Source organism: Canis lupus, chromosome 16, assembly GCF_048164855.1.
Source record: "Canis lupus baileyi chromosome 16, mCanLup2.hap1, whole genome shotgun sequence".
NCBI lineage: Eukaryota > Metazoa > Chordata > Mammalia > Carnivora > Canidae > Canis > Canis lupus.
In genome coordinates, this window is record NC_132853.1 from 14,540,792 (window position 1) to 14,555,506 (window position 14,715).

Here is a 14,715-nt window from a genome sequence, read left to right on the forward strand (position 1 = left end):
GTATCATTCAATTAAACCATGGTAACTGAGATTATGCATGTTAGAAGTGTGCAGAGAGAGGATCAGCTGTGTGTGTGTGTGAAGTCTCAGCAGCAATTTCATAAAATAACCGTTCCTCCTTCAGTCTCAGTAAAATCCCAAGTCAGGATAGGGATTATCTAGAAGACTTGTGGGCATAGCTTTTTTTTAAGGGATTGAAATTCCAATAATAATAAGGTCAATAATAGACTCACAAAAAATTTTAAATAATTATATTGCATTGATAGGACCACTGCCAGTTGGGACTGAGACTGCATGAAAAGAGGCCTATACACACCTCCTACCACCCTGGATCTACTAGCAGTAAGAAAGGTGACAAAACTAACCAGTTGAAAACACAACCTACCTTTCACAGATGAAGAATGACTTAGATGGCAGCATTGAGACTTCAGTAGAACCAGGAGTCATGCAGGATTATTCTGAGACCTTGAGTGCTAATCAAGGAGCTACCAGCTTGTGCCCAGCTGAATTTCAGAATTGCTGTGGAACATTGACTCCTGTGTGCCTCCTATTTTCCCCCTTTTTGAATGGGAGGGTCTAGAGCACTTATCCTATGGCACTGTATGTTGAATGTATGGAAGACCTATCGCTTTACTTCAATCAAGGGTACTGTACTTGAGAAACCAGACCCAAGGAGCTTTATCTGCACCCGGATCTAATTTAAATGATGATATTATGAACTTGGAATTGATGCTGAAACAGGTGGAGACTTTGGGGGAATCATAGAAGAGTAAATGTATTTTGCATGTATGAGAAATGTAAATAATACAAAAATTATTATTTTCTCTCTGCCAGGAGATGGCAGTGATTCTCAGATATATCCACTCTTGGACTACTTCTGCTATGAAATGGTGGAGCCTAATTTCCCATGCCTTGAGTGACTTAGTGACTTGCTTCTAATTAATATATATAAAGGAAGTGATGGTATGTGACTTTTGAGAGTAGAGCATGAAAGACTACACAGACATTTCCTTGCTTTCTCTCTTGGATTATTCACTCTGGGACAAGCCAGCTGCCATGTTGTGAGGACACTCAAACAGTCCTGTGGATAGGTGTATGTGGCAAGGAACTGACCTCTTGCCAACAGCCCTGTGAGTGAAATATCATAGAAGTGGATCCTTCAGTCCCAGTCAATTCTTTTTATTTTAAGATTTTATTTACTTATTCATGAGAGACACAGTGAGAGGGGCAGAGACATAGGCAGAGGGAGAAGCAGGCTCCCCGCAGAGAGCCTGATTTGGGACTCGATCCCAGGACCCCAGGATCATGACCTGAGCCAAAAGCAGATGCTCAACCACTGAGCCACCCAGGTACCCGCCCCCCCCCCAGTCAAGTCTTTAGATGATTGTAGCCTTCACTGATACCTTGACTGAAACCTCATGAGAAGTCATGAGCCAGACCACCCTGCTAAGGTGTTTTTTGTTTTTTGTTTTTTTTTAAGATTTTTCTTTATTTATTTGAGAGAGAGAGTGAGCAAGAGAGACAGAGAGAGAGAGAGAAATGGGGGAAGGGAGGGGAGAATCAGACTCCTTTCCTGAGCAGAGAGCCTGACATGGGGCTTGATCCCAGGACTGTGGGATCATGACCTGCGATGAAAGCAGAGATGCTTAACCAACTGAACCATCCAGGCGCCTCCACCCTGCTGAGCTTCTGCCAAATGTTTGTTGTGGTCTAAGCCATTAAGTTTTGGGGTAATTTGTAATGCAGTAATAGATAATAATTAGTAATTATAATTGGCTAAATACTCCAATTAAAAGAAAGATTCTCATACTAGATATTTTTTACAAGTTTTATTTATTTATTTTTAAATGATCTCTACACCCAGTGTGGAGCTTTGAACTCACCACCATGAGATCAAGAGTCACTCTTCTGACTGAGCCAGCCAGGTATCCTTCAACCTAGATTACTTATTTTTATTTTAAAAATTTATTCAGGGATCCCTGGTGGCGCAGCGGTTTGGCGCCTGCCTTTGGCCCAGGGCGTGATCCTGGGGACCCAGGATCGAATCCCACATCGGGCTCCCGGTGCATGGAGCCTGCTTCTCCCTCTGCCTGTGTCTCTGCCTCTCTCTCTCTCTCTGTAACTATCATAAATAAATAAAAAATTTAAAAAAAAAATAAATAAAATAAAAATAAAAATTTATTCAAAAATAAATAAATAAATAAATAAATTTATTCATTTGCTTGAGACAGAGAGAAAGTGAGAGAAAGAGTGAGGGAAAGAATCTTTCAAGCAGACTCCCTGTTGAGTGGAGCTCAACACAGGGCTCGACCCCATGACCCATGAGATTACAACCTGAGCCGAAACCAAGAGTTGGACACCTAAGTGACTGAGCTGCCCCTCAAACTAGATTTTTTAAAACCATATGCTTCTTAAAATAAGCACACCTTAAATATAAGGATACAAGAGGGATGGAAGTAAAAGAATGTAATAAATTTAAACTCAACAATAACAAAACAATCCAAATGAAAAACAAGAAAAGGATTGAACAACAGTTGTCCAAATAAACTATACAAATGGCAAAAAAAGCAAACAAAATATATGCAAACATTGTAATCATTAAGGAAATGCAAATCAAAACCACACGAAACAGCACCTTACTTCCATTAGAATTGCTATTATTAAAAAACCTAAAACACAGAAAATAAGTGTTGGCAAGGATATGGAGAAATTGGAACTCTTGTGCACTGTTGGTAGGAATATAAAATAGTGGAAAGAAGTATGGTAGTTTCTCAAAAATTCAAGAATAGAATTACCATGTGATCCAGCAATTCTACTGGATTTAAAAGAATTAAAAGCAGGGTCTCAAAGGGATATTTGTACACCCATGTTCATAGCAGCATTATTCACAACAGATGAATGGATAAGCAAAATGTCTGTACACGCACACACATAATGGAATATTACTGAGCTTTAAAAGGGAGAAAATTCTGATATATTCTACAATATGAATGAACCTGGAGGACATTATGTTAAGTGACATAAATCAGTCAAAAAAATACAAATATTGTATAATTCGTCTTATATGAGGTACCTAGAAGAGTCAAATTTATAGAGATAGAATAGTGGTTGTCAGGGGCTGAGGGATGGAAGAAGGGGCATTAATGGGTAAAGAGTTTTAGTTTACAAGATAAAAAGAGTTCTGGAGATTGGTTGCACAATAATATGAATATACTTAACGTCATTGAGTTGTAAACCTAAAAATGGTTAAGGTGATTCTTCCAGGGATGGTGTGTATAGGTATTTGAATGGTCTAGTGTTTGACATACTGCTGTAGTCTGTCCTACAATATAGCCTCTAACAATACTAGGCTGCCCTGAACACCTGGTAATAGAATCATTTACCTTTATACCGACAGTTGGGAAAGCACCAAAAGCCACTGTGGTGTGTGCCCAGGCCGACTTAAAGGATCTGTGATACCTACAGTTCTTAAGAGGTTGTCTAAAATGAAAAACACATCAGTAGAGCCTGTGATGATTCTATGTGTGCTAAGTGTGCTTGTGACAGGATCAAGTGTGCTTTCTTTATTGAGGAGCAGAAAGTCATTTTGAAAGTATTGAAGGGGGATCCCTGGGTGGCGCAGCGGTTTGGCGCCTGCCTTTGGCCCAGGGCGCGATCCTGGAGACCCGGGATCGAATCCCACGTCGGGCTCCCGGTGCATGGAGCCTGCTTCTCCTTCTGCCTGTGTCTCTGCCTCTCTCTCTCTCTCTCTCTGTGTGACTATCATAAATAAATAAAAATTAAAAAAAAAAAAAAAAAAAAAAAAAAAAAAAAAAGAAAGTATTGAAGGCATAAGTACGGAGTCAGAAAGTTAAATTTAAAAATGAAGCTTTTAGGGGTGCCTGGATGGCTCAGTCGATTGAGTGACCAACTCTTGATCTCATCTCAAGTCTTGATGTCAGGATTGGGAGTTATAGCACAGCATTGGGCCACACAGTGGGCATGGAGCCTACTTAAAAAAAAAAAAAAAAAAAGAAGCTCTTTTGAGTAAGAAAAAAATCAAAAGTCTTGTTCTGTTAAAAGATTAAGATAAAATATTGATGAAAGAAATTGAAGATGACATAAACAAATGGGAAGATGTTCATCCTCGTGAATTGGAAGAACCAATATGATTAAAACATCTGTACTACCCAAAACAATCTACAGACTTAATGCAATCCCTATTAAAATACCAACATTTTTCACAAAACTAGAACAAATAATAATCCTAAAATTTGTATGGAACCACAGAAGATCCCCAAAAGCCAAAGTAATCTTGAAAAAGAACAAAGCTGGAGGTTTCACAATTCCAGATTTCAAGTTATACTACAAAGCTGTAGTAATCAAAACAGTATGGTACTGGCACAAAATAGACACAAAAATCAATGGAACAGAAGAGTCCAGAAATAACCCCACACATTTGTGGCCAATTCACAACAAAGGAGGCAAGAATATATAATGGGACAAAGGCAGTCTCTTCAACAAATGGTGTTGGGAAAACTGGACAGCTACATGCAAAAGAATTAAACTGGACTACCGTCTTGCATCATACACTAAAATAAACTAAAAATGGATTAAAGGCTTAAATGTGAGACCTGAAACCATAAAATTCTGAGAAGAAAACATAGGCAGTAATTTTTTTGATATCAGACATAGAAACATTTTTTCAGATAGTCTCCTAAGGTAAGGGAAACAAAAGCAAAATTAAACTATTGCAACTACACCAAGATAAAAAGCTTTTGTACAGGAAAGGAAATCAACAAAACAAAAAGGCAACTTACTGATTGGGAGAAGATATTTGCAAATGATATGTCCAATAAAGAGTTAATATCCAAAACACATCAAGAATTTATACAAATCAAAGCCAAAAAACAATCCAATTTTTATTTATTTATTTATTTATTTGTTTATTTTAACAATCCAATTTTTATTTTATTTTTTATCTTTTTTAATATTTTTAATTTTTTTTATTCATGAGAGACACACAGAGAGACAGAGAAAGACAGACACAGGCAGAGAGAGAAGCAGGCTCCATACAGGGAGCACTATGTGGGACTGGATCCTGGGACTTCAGGATCACGCCCTGGGCTGAAGGCAGGCACTAAACTGCTGAGGCACCCAGGGATCGCCACAATCCAATTTTTTAAATAAGCAGAAGACATGGGAATCCTTGGGTGGCTTGGTGGTTTAGTGCTTGCCTTTGGCCCAGGGTGTGATCCTGGAGTCCGGGGATCAAGTCCCACATCAGGCTCCTTGTATGGAACCTGCTTCTCCCTCTGCCTGTGTCTCTGCCTCTCTCTCTCTCCTCTGTGTCTTTCATGAATAAATAAATAAAATCTTTAAAAAATAAGCAGAGACATGAACAGACATTTATCCAAAGAAGACATATAGGTAGCCAACAGACACATGAAAAGATGCTCAGCATCACTGATCATCAGGAAACTGCAAATCAAAATCACAATGAAGGGCCCCTGGCTGGCTCAGGCCGAAGAGCACACGACTCTGATCTCGGTCTCATGAGTTCAAGTGTAGAGACTATTTAAACAAATCAAAAAAACAAAACAAAACAAAAACAAAAACAAAAAACTTAAGGGCAGCCCGAGTGGCTCAGCGGTTTAGGGCCTGCCTTCCGCCTGTGGCGTGATCCTGGAGATCCAGAATCGAGTCCCACGTCGGGCTCCCTGAATGGAGCCTGTTTTCTCCCTCTGCCTGTGTCTCTGCCTCTCTCTCTCTCTCTGTGTCTTTCATGAATGGATGAATAAAATCTTTTTAAAAAAACTTAAAAAAAAACTATAATAAGGTATATCACCTCATACCTGTCAGAATGACCAAAACACAAAACACAAGAAATAATAAGTGCTGGCTAGGATGTAGAGAAAAATGAACCCTTTTGCACTATTGGTAGCAATGCAAATTGGTATAGCCACTGGAAAACATTAGAGAGTTTCCTCAAAAAATTAAAAATAGGATCCCTGGGTGGCGCAGCGTTTTGGCGCCTGCCTTTGGCCCAGGGCGCGATCCTGGAGACCCGGGATCGAATCCCACGTTGGGCTCCCGGTGCATGGAGCCTGCTTCTCCCTCTGCCTGTGTCTCTGCCTCTCTCTCTCTCTCTCTCTCTCTCTGACTATCATAAATAAATAAAAATAAAATAAAATAAAAATAGAATTACTGGGACACCTGGTGGCTCAGTGGTTGAGCGTTTGCCTTCTGCTCAGGGCGTGATCCCAGGGTCCAAGATCGAGTCCCGCATTGGGCTCCCCACGTGGAGCCTGCTTCTGCCTCTGCCTGTGTCTCTGCCACTCTCTCTCTCTCTCTCTCTCTCCTTCTCTCCCTCCCTCTGTGTCTCTCATGAATAAATAAATAATCTCTAAAATCTTTAAATATCTTTAAAAAAATAGAATTACTATCTGATCTAGTAATTCCACTATCAGGTATTTACCCAAAGAAAATGAAAATACTAATTCAAAAAGATATACACATCTCTATGTTTATTGCACTATTATGTACAATAGGCAAGATATGGAAGCAAACCAAGTATCCATTGGTAGATGAACAGATAAAGAGGATGTGTGTAAATACACACAACAGAATATTACTAAGGCGTAAAGAAGAGTGAAATCAAGTCATTTGCAACATATATGGACCTAGGTGATATAATGCTAAGTGAAATAAATCAGAGAAAGAGAAATACCATATGAGTATACTCATATGTGGAATTTTTAAAAAGGATTTATTTATTCATGAGAGACACAGAGAGAGAGAGAGAGAGAGCAGAGACACAGGCAGAGGGAGAAGCAGGCTCCATGCAGGGAGCCCGATGTGGGACTGGATCCCAGATCCCAGGATCACAACTTGGGCGGAAGGCAGGTGCCCAACCACTGAGCCACCCAGGCGTCCCTCATATGTGGAATTTAAGAAACCAAACAAATAAATAAACAAAGAAAAAAGAGACCAAAAAAAAATCGACTCTTAAATACAAAGGACTAACTGCCAAAGGGGAGCTAGGTGGGGGGATGGGGGAAATAGATAAAAGCGATTAAGAGTGTGCTTACCTTTTGAACACTGAGAAATGTATAGGGTTGTTGAACCATCATATTGTACGCCCGAAACGAACATAACACTCTATGTTAATTATATTCGAATTAAAAATATATGTAAATAGGGACGCCTGGGTGGCTTAGTGGCTGAGCGTCTGCATGGAGCCTGCTTCTCCCTCTACCTGTGTGTCTCAGCCTCTCTCTCTGTCTCTCATGAATAAATAAATAAAATCTTTAAAAATCTATATGCAAATAAAAAATAAAGGTAAACAATGGTTAAGATGGTAAATTTTGTGTTACACGTATTTGACCATAATTAAAAAATTTTAAAAAGACAATTTTTTTTTTTTTTAAAGATTCCATTCAGGGCTTGAGTTCAAGCCCTGCATTGGGCCCCCCACTGGGCGCAGAGCCTGTTTAAAAAATTAATAACAGGGCAGCCCCGGTGGCGCAGGGGTTTGGCGCCGCCTGCAGCCTGGGGTGTGATCCTGGAGACCCGGAATCATGTCCCACGTCGGGCTCCCTGCATGGAGCTTGCTTCTCCCTCTGCCTGTGTCTCTGCCTCTCTCTCTGTGTCTATGAATAAATAAATAAAATCTTTTAAAAAATTAATAACAGAATGATTAACAAGGAAATCTCTGTATGCATAAAAGTTTTTTAATACACTTCTAAATAAAGCAGCCTGGGTGGCTCAGCAGTTTAGAGCCACCTTCAGCCCAAGGCCTGATCCTGGAGACTTGGAATCGAGTCCCATGTCCTGCTCCCTGCATGGAGCCTGCTTCTCCCTCTGCCTGTGTCTCTGCCTCTCTGTTTCTCTCATGAATAAATAAAATCTTTAAAAAAAATACACTTCTAAATAATCTATAGGAGAGGAACTCTCAGTGGAAATGAGAAATAGTTTCAACTAAATGCTGATATAAATACAACATACCCATACCTTTGGCTAAGAACGTAATTCTGGGGTCCCAGATTGAGTCCCACATCGGGCTCCCTGCATGGAGCCTGCTTCTCCCTCTGCCTATGTCTCTGCCTCTCTCTCTGTGTCTCTCGTGAATAAATAAATAAAAGCTTTAAAAAAAAAAACTTAATGAAGTAGAAGGCAAACATACAACAGAGAATATTAATAAAGACAAATGTTTGTATTTTGAAAGGACTAATGGCTAAACCCCTGGCACAACTGATCAAGAACGAGAAGAGAAAATGTTTAAATAGCCATTATTGGGGGGCACCTGGGTAGCTCAGTCAGTTAAGCGACTGACTCTTGATTTTGGCTCAGGTCATGATCTCAGGGTCCTGGCATCCAGCCCCACATTGGGCTTTGCATTCAGTATGGAGTCTGCTTGGGATTCTTTCTCTCCCTCAGATTGTTCACCTGTTCATACTCCCTCTCTCAAATAAATAAGTCTTTCAAAAAAAAATAAAATAACCATTATTGGGAATAAAAAGCTCACATATAATTATAGAATCTACAAATATTTTTAAATGATATTATGGACAACTTTATTCCAGTAGTTTCTGCATTTTTTTGAAATGGGCAAATATGAGAAAAAATAAAACATACAAAATGGACATAAGAGATAATGGAATATCTGCATCATTCTACACTTATGATTGAAATCAGAAATCAAATCAATACTTAAAAATATTCCAAGTCACTCCAGGCCCAGATGGTTCTATTATTTGAATTCTACTAAAATATTTAAGGAAGAAATTATGCTAATTTTACACTAATATCATCTCTGGGCCTTAGTTTCCTTGTTTGTAAAAGGCAGATGTTGAAGCAGCCAACTTCAGAAGTCTCTTCCAGTGTCAGCCCTTAATAACTCTCCTGTTGCCCCTTCTTGGCAGGCCCCGGTCCAAGGGAAGTTGAGGACATTTAGCTTTGAAGGGGAAAGATTTCAGAATTCTGAAGTTTAGAACCCACTAATCACCTGGGATGAATGGGAGTCACCTGGGCTCTGTTCTCCACACTCTGTAATTTGCTATTAATGTTGCCATTGAACTGATATGGGTTCTCCTCCGATGGTCCCATAATCCCCCCATGCCCTTTACTCCCAGGGGAGCCTATTTTAATTATCTTGCTAGAAATCGTACTAAATATTTTACATCCTTTTTCCTTACATCCTTCTTCCTAAGTATAGGTTAACAAGCATGCGTAATTGAGTTTTCTCTTCAGAATAGAGGGTCATAGAGATGAGTATTCAATAGAGATGAATATTGAATAGAGATGTTATTGCAATCTCAGAGAAGCAATCAAGGAAATTAAAGTACATATAGTTACTTATTTCTATACTAACTAAATCTTTCCAATTTTCTATGATTTTTGAATTCTTGTCTCCTTAAAAAATATCTCCCTACATTTCAGGCTGTGTGCAGTCTCTTTAGGTATTACAAATATGTTCTCTTAGCAGCTCCAAATCCCTTTTTCTAATGTACTGCTTCTATTTTTCTGTGAGTTAAGAAAAGAGATTATCAGATATATTAGGATTGTGTGCAAACTAGGAGCAAATAAACCCTAATGAAGGTAAAATGGAAAAGTTTTACTGAGATATTAACCTATAGACAGACTCTTCCTCTTCACTCAAGGACATAGTAGGACTTTTAGAAAAAAAATGTATGTATGTATGTATGTATGTATGTATCTATTTAAGAGAGAGCGAGCCTGAACCAGGAAGTAGTAGAGGGAGAGAGAGAAACAGACTCTGCGCTCAGAGCAGAACCCAACACAGGGCTCAACCCCACAAACCTGAGATCATGACCCCAGCTGAAATAAAGAGCTGAATGCTCAACTGATTGAACCACTCAAGCTCCCAGATACTAGGTTTTGTTCTACTAGTCTCAGGGATAGTTTGTGGCTTCTATTGAAGAAATAGGGATTGAGAAGAGATGAATTTCTTCTGACAATGGTTTCTTTTTTTTTTTTTTTAAATATTTTATTTATTTATTTAGGATAGTCACAGAGAGAGAGAGAGAGGCAGAGACACAGGCAGAGGGAGAAGCAGGCTCCATGCACCGGGAGCCTGACGTGGGATTCGATCCCGGGTCTCCAGGATTGCGCCCTGGGCCAAAGGCAGGCGCCAAACCGCTGCGCCACCCAGGGATCCCCTGACAATGGTTTCTTATGGCCTGGGGCCGTTGAACTTGGATGGGAAAAAATTATATCTTTATTTTAACCAATATGTATCTGAAACATAGTATTTCCTTCAATTACATATGTAGGCAACAGACCACTGTTGTACTAACAACATGAAGGCCGCTGTTGTACTCTTGCATTTGGCATCAGCAGACATAATGATTTTCATATCGTATTATGGTTGCTGCAATATATTGAAATATTGTTTACGTTTATCACTACTTTAAAAGTATGAAATTATTGTACTCTTCACTAGATGTTGGTATTTAATATGCTTTTTAAAAAATCCATATGTTATTATACCAGAGGTCTGTGTTTAAAATATTTTGAGGGCACCTGGGTGGCTCAGTTGGTTAAGTATCCAAACCTTGATTTTGACTCAGGTCATGATCATAGGGTCATGCGATGGAGCTCCATGTCGGGCTCTGTGCCGCTGTGCTTGCTCTCTCTCTCAACATAAATAACACTGTAAAAAATAATAAACTATTTTAATAATTCTACATTAATATTTCTCCAAGGCTGGGGGCATTTGGGTGGCTCAGTCGGTCAAGCATCTGCCTTTGACTTGGGTCATGATCCAAGGGTTCTGGGATCAAGCCCCACATAGGGCTCCCTGCTTGGTGAGGAGTCTGTTTCTCCCTTTCCCTCTGCCTGCTGCTCTCAGGGCTCCTGCTCTCTCTTTCACGCTCTCTGTCTCAAATAAATAAATAAATAAATAAAATCTTAAAAAATATTTCCCCGAGGCTGATAGAAGGAAAGAAAGAACGAAAGGAAAGAAAGAAAGAAAGAAAGAAAGAAAGAAAGAAAGAAAGAAAGAAAGAAAGAAAGAAAGAAAGAAAGAAAGAGCAAAGGGCTGTGAGTCTGTGATTCCTCTGGGAGGATGTGGCAGCTCACTGCATCCAGAGACAGAGTCAGGTGTCACCAAATTGGGAATGGAAACAGTTGACCTGTGGGGACCACTGCTTGATGAGGCCCCCAGTGAAAAGCTCTCCCCAAACAGTATATAACTCATGGGAATGAGGAACGTCTCCCCCCACGCCAGCTTTCTTTCTTATACCTGAGTTTGAGGGCTAGAGTGTAGCGACAGAAAGGCATAGCTTCAATTATGGGAATTCTGTCCATTGTAGACATAAACAGCATGGAAAATGTTAAATACCTGATCGTGAGATCTGACCCTGATTTGATATATATATATATATATATATATATATATATATATATATATTGCAATGTTGTATGAAAAAAAAACTCCCCTTTTGTATTACAGTCATGTGGTCTCATATATGACCATTAGATAAATTTTTTTTAAAAGTCTAATTGGATTGCTCAGGGGCCTTTTTTTTTTTTTTTTTTGCTCAGGGGCCTTTGATGGAATTCTTGAATAGTGGCTATGTTTCAGATTGGGGCTAAAGTCTGACAGTCTGCATGTGGGTCACAGTTGTGAGAGGTCATGTGTAGTCCTGGCCTCTCCATTTGCAGCCTCCCAGTTCAGGGCACCAAACTGGGAGCCCAGACATCTTTGCACAGAGTCAGTCTCCACTGCCTCCATCAGACTCTCCAATGGCAGCCTCACAGATGCAGCTCGGCTCTCTGCCTCACCTTCTCCCATTTCTCCATGTCATACATAAGCTCTCAACTCATGAACTGAAAGAAGGACCAAGACAGGGGCACCTGGGTGGCTCAGTGGTTGAGCATCTGCCTTCGGCTCAGGTCGTGATCCCAGGGTCCTGAGATCAAGCCCCTATCAGGCTCCTTACCGGGAGCTTGCTTCTTCCTCTGCCTATGTCTCTGCCTGTCTCTCTCCATGTCTCTCATGAATAAATAAATAAAATCTTAAAAAAAAAAAAAAAAAACGGACCAAGCCAAAAGCTTTTTCCTCCTTGTTTCTACCTTGTCCACAAATTCCCTCCTGCAAAGAGAAGACCCCTTGGATAGTGAGCAGGAGAACTAGCTCTGCCTCTCTCCAACTCTTACAGAGAGCTTGTTTCCCCACCCGTTTCCCCTACTCAGGCCTCTCTTGCCCTTTCAGAGAGAGGGGGTAGGGCCCGAGGGAGAGGTAGGAGTAGTGCCCAACCTTTCTTTTCTTTTTTTTTTTTTCCTCCAACCTTTCTATTATTCTCTGCACCCTGACCTTTCCTCTCTACAGCTGGGACTAATGTAGGAAGAAGAGTCTCAGGCCTTGGCTTGCCAGATTATGCAATGGACCAGCTGATAGGTGAGGCAGGTTCCTTCCACCCCCAGATAGCATCAGACCCATCAGCAATTTCAAAAGCCACATCTTCTAAGAATTGAGTGTCTTAGCCTTGGATGGAGCTGGAGGCAGGTCTAAGTGGCTGTATGTCCTCCTTTCACCTCCATGCCTCAGCAAGCAACAGCAAGGCAAGATAATGGAAAGACAGGAGGCCTGGGTTCTACTCTAATATCTGCCATTAAATCATTCTTGGCTCATTCAGGTATCCTCCCCATCCTAGCCTTAGTTTGTCCATCTTCAAGATAAATGGGTTAAGGGCACCTGGCTGGCTCAGTAAGAGGAGCATGTGACTCTTGTTCTCAGGGTTGTGAGTTCAAGCCCCACGTGGAGTGTAGAGATTACTTAAATAAATTTTTTTTTATTTTTTTTTAAGATTTTATTTATTTATTAATGAGATGCAGAGAGAGAAAGAGAGAGAGGCAGAGACATAGGCAGAGGGAGAAGCAGGCTCCATCCAGGGAGCCCGATGTGGGACTTGATCCCAGGATCATGCCCTGGGCCAAAGGCAGGCACTAAACCGCTGAGCTACCCAGGGATCACTTAAATAAATTTTTTTAAAAAGGGGGGGTTAAACTGGATGAAATTTAAGTTCCTTTCTACCTCTTAATCATCCTTGCACATTATCAACAGCCCAAAAGACAATATTCTCCATTTCTTAGGGAAACCATAGGCTCTTTGGGAATGAGGGCCCACCCCATGTCACACAGTCAGACAGGGGGTTATGGGGGATTGGAACTCACCTATTCAGAATCCTAATCTATTCAACTGCATCAGTTAAGGCAAAACCTCACCTCAGGAGCACTGTCCCACTTCCAAAGGTTGAGTCATCTTTAAATTAGGAAATATGGCAGGGGGAGAGCCTTCAAGACAGGAGAGCCTCAGGCCTGCTGCTGAGCTCAGAGGGAGTGAGGAAGGAAGCTACAGAAGCGTTATCACCAGAGATGCAAAAGAAAGCCTGATGACCCAGCCAGATATTAGCCTGGTGAATGGAAAGAGTGGGTGCTAGGGACACATTAAGATAAAAAAAGCAAGTGCTAAGATGGCTTGTTTGTTCAGAAAACAATGCCCCTAGCACAGGATCCTTGTCATAGAAAACTGCCATGTTAGCTAACCATGCAATCAGTTTGGCTGGGAACGAGGCCATTACTTAGTGACAGGTACAGTCATCGATACACAGACCAGGAAGGGGCAGAATAGGTGCTTGCTCTAGTCTCTGAAGGGTGAGTGGGGCTGGATTTTTATAAGCTTCTGTTGGCCTCTTCAGGCTTGACATCTTACTTCCTGGTCCATGATGCCTGTTGGAGAAGAGATGGAATGGGTGCAAAAGATAAATGACTTTGAGAGACCACAGTAGTGGCCAGGGGATTTCAATTGTTCTATTTTTTCTATTTTGAAATATTTGATATAGCCAAAAGAATTTGTTATGTAGGGACACCTGGGTGGCTCAGCAGTTGAGCGCCTGCCTTTGGCTCAGGGCATGATCCTGGGGGTCCCAGGATCGAGTCCCGCATTGGGCTCCCTACATGGAGCCCACTTTTCTCTCTGCCTGTGTCTCTGCCTCTATTTATTCATGAGAGACACGAAGAGAGAGGCAGAGACACAGGCAGAGAGAGAAGTGGGCTCCCTATGGGGAGCCCAATGCAGGACTCCATCTGGGGACCCCCAGGATCACACCCTAAGCCAGCGCAGATACTCAACTGCTGAGCCACCAGGCGTCCCAATAAAATCTTTAAAAAATTTTTTTATGTATATGCGTAATAATAAAACAATGCCTGTGAGCCCACCACCCATTTAAGAACTAGAACACTGCCCATGCTCAAATGTCTCATCCCCTTCCTGACCCAAGGGGACCACTATTCTGAATTTGTCCCACAATATTTTGCTTTTCTTTTGACTTTTTCACACATAAATCTCCAAGCAGTATAATGTTCAGTTTTATGTGTATTTATTTATTTATATTTATTATTTATTTATTTATTTATTATTTTTTAAAAGATTTCACTTATTTATTCATGAGAGACACACACAGAGAGAGAGGCAGAGACACAGGCAGAGGGAGAAGCAGGCTCCATGCGGGGAGCCCAATGCAGGACTTGATTCCAGGACCATAGGATCATGCCTTGAGCCAAAGGCAGACACTCAACCACTGAGCCACCCAGGTGCCACCAGTTTTACACTTAAATTAACAAGAATGTATGTATTCTATGAATCACATTTTTCACTCTTATTGTTTCTAAAGTTCTTCTATGTTGATGTGTAAATAGTTCATTCATTTG

General features: G+C 40.7%; 1 pseudogene; it reads left to right on the forward strand.

The window, feature by feature from the left end:
• Positions 1 to 3,287: 3,287 nt before the first annotated feature.
• Positions 3,288 to 8,972, forward strand: LOC140605646 (large ribosomal subunit protein eL34 pseudogene; annotated as a pseudogene).
• Positions 8,973 to 14,715: the final 5,743 nt, after the last annotated feature.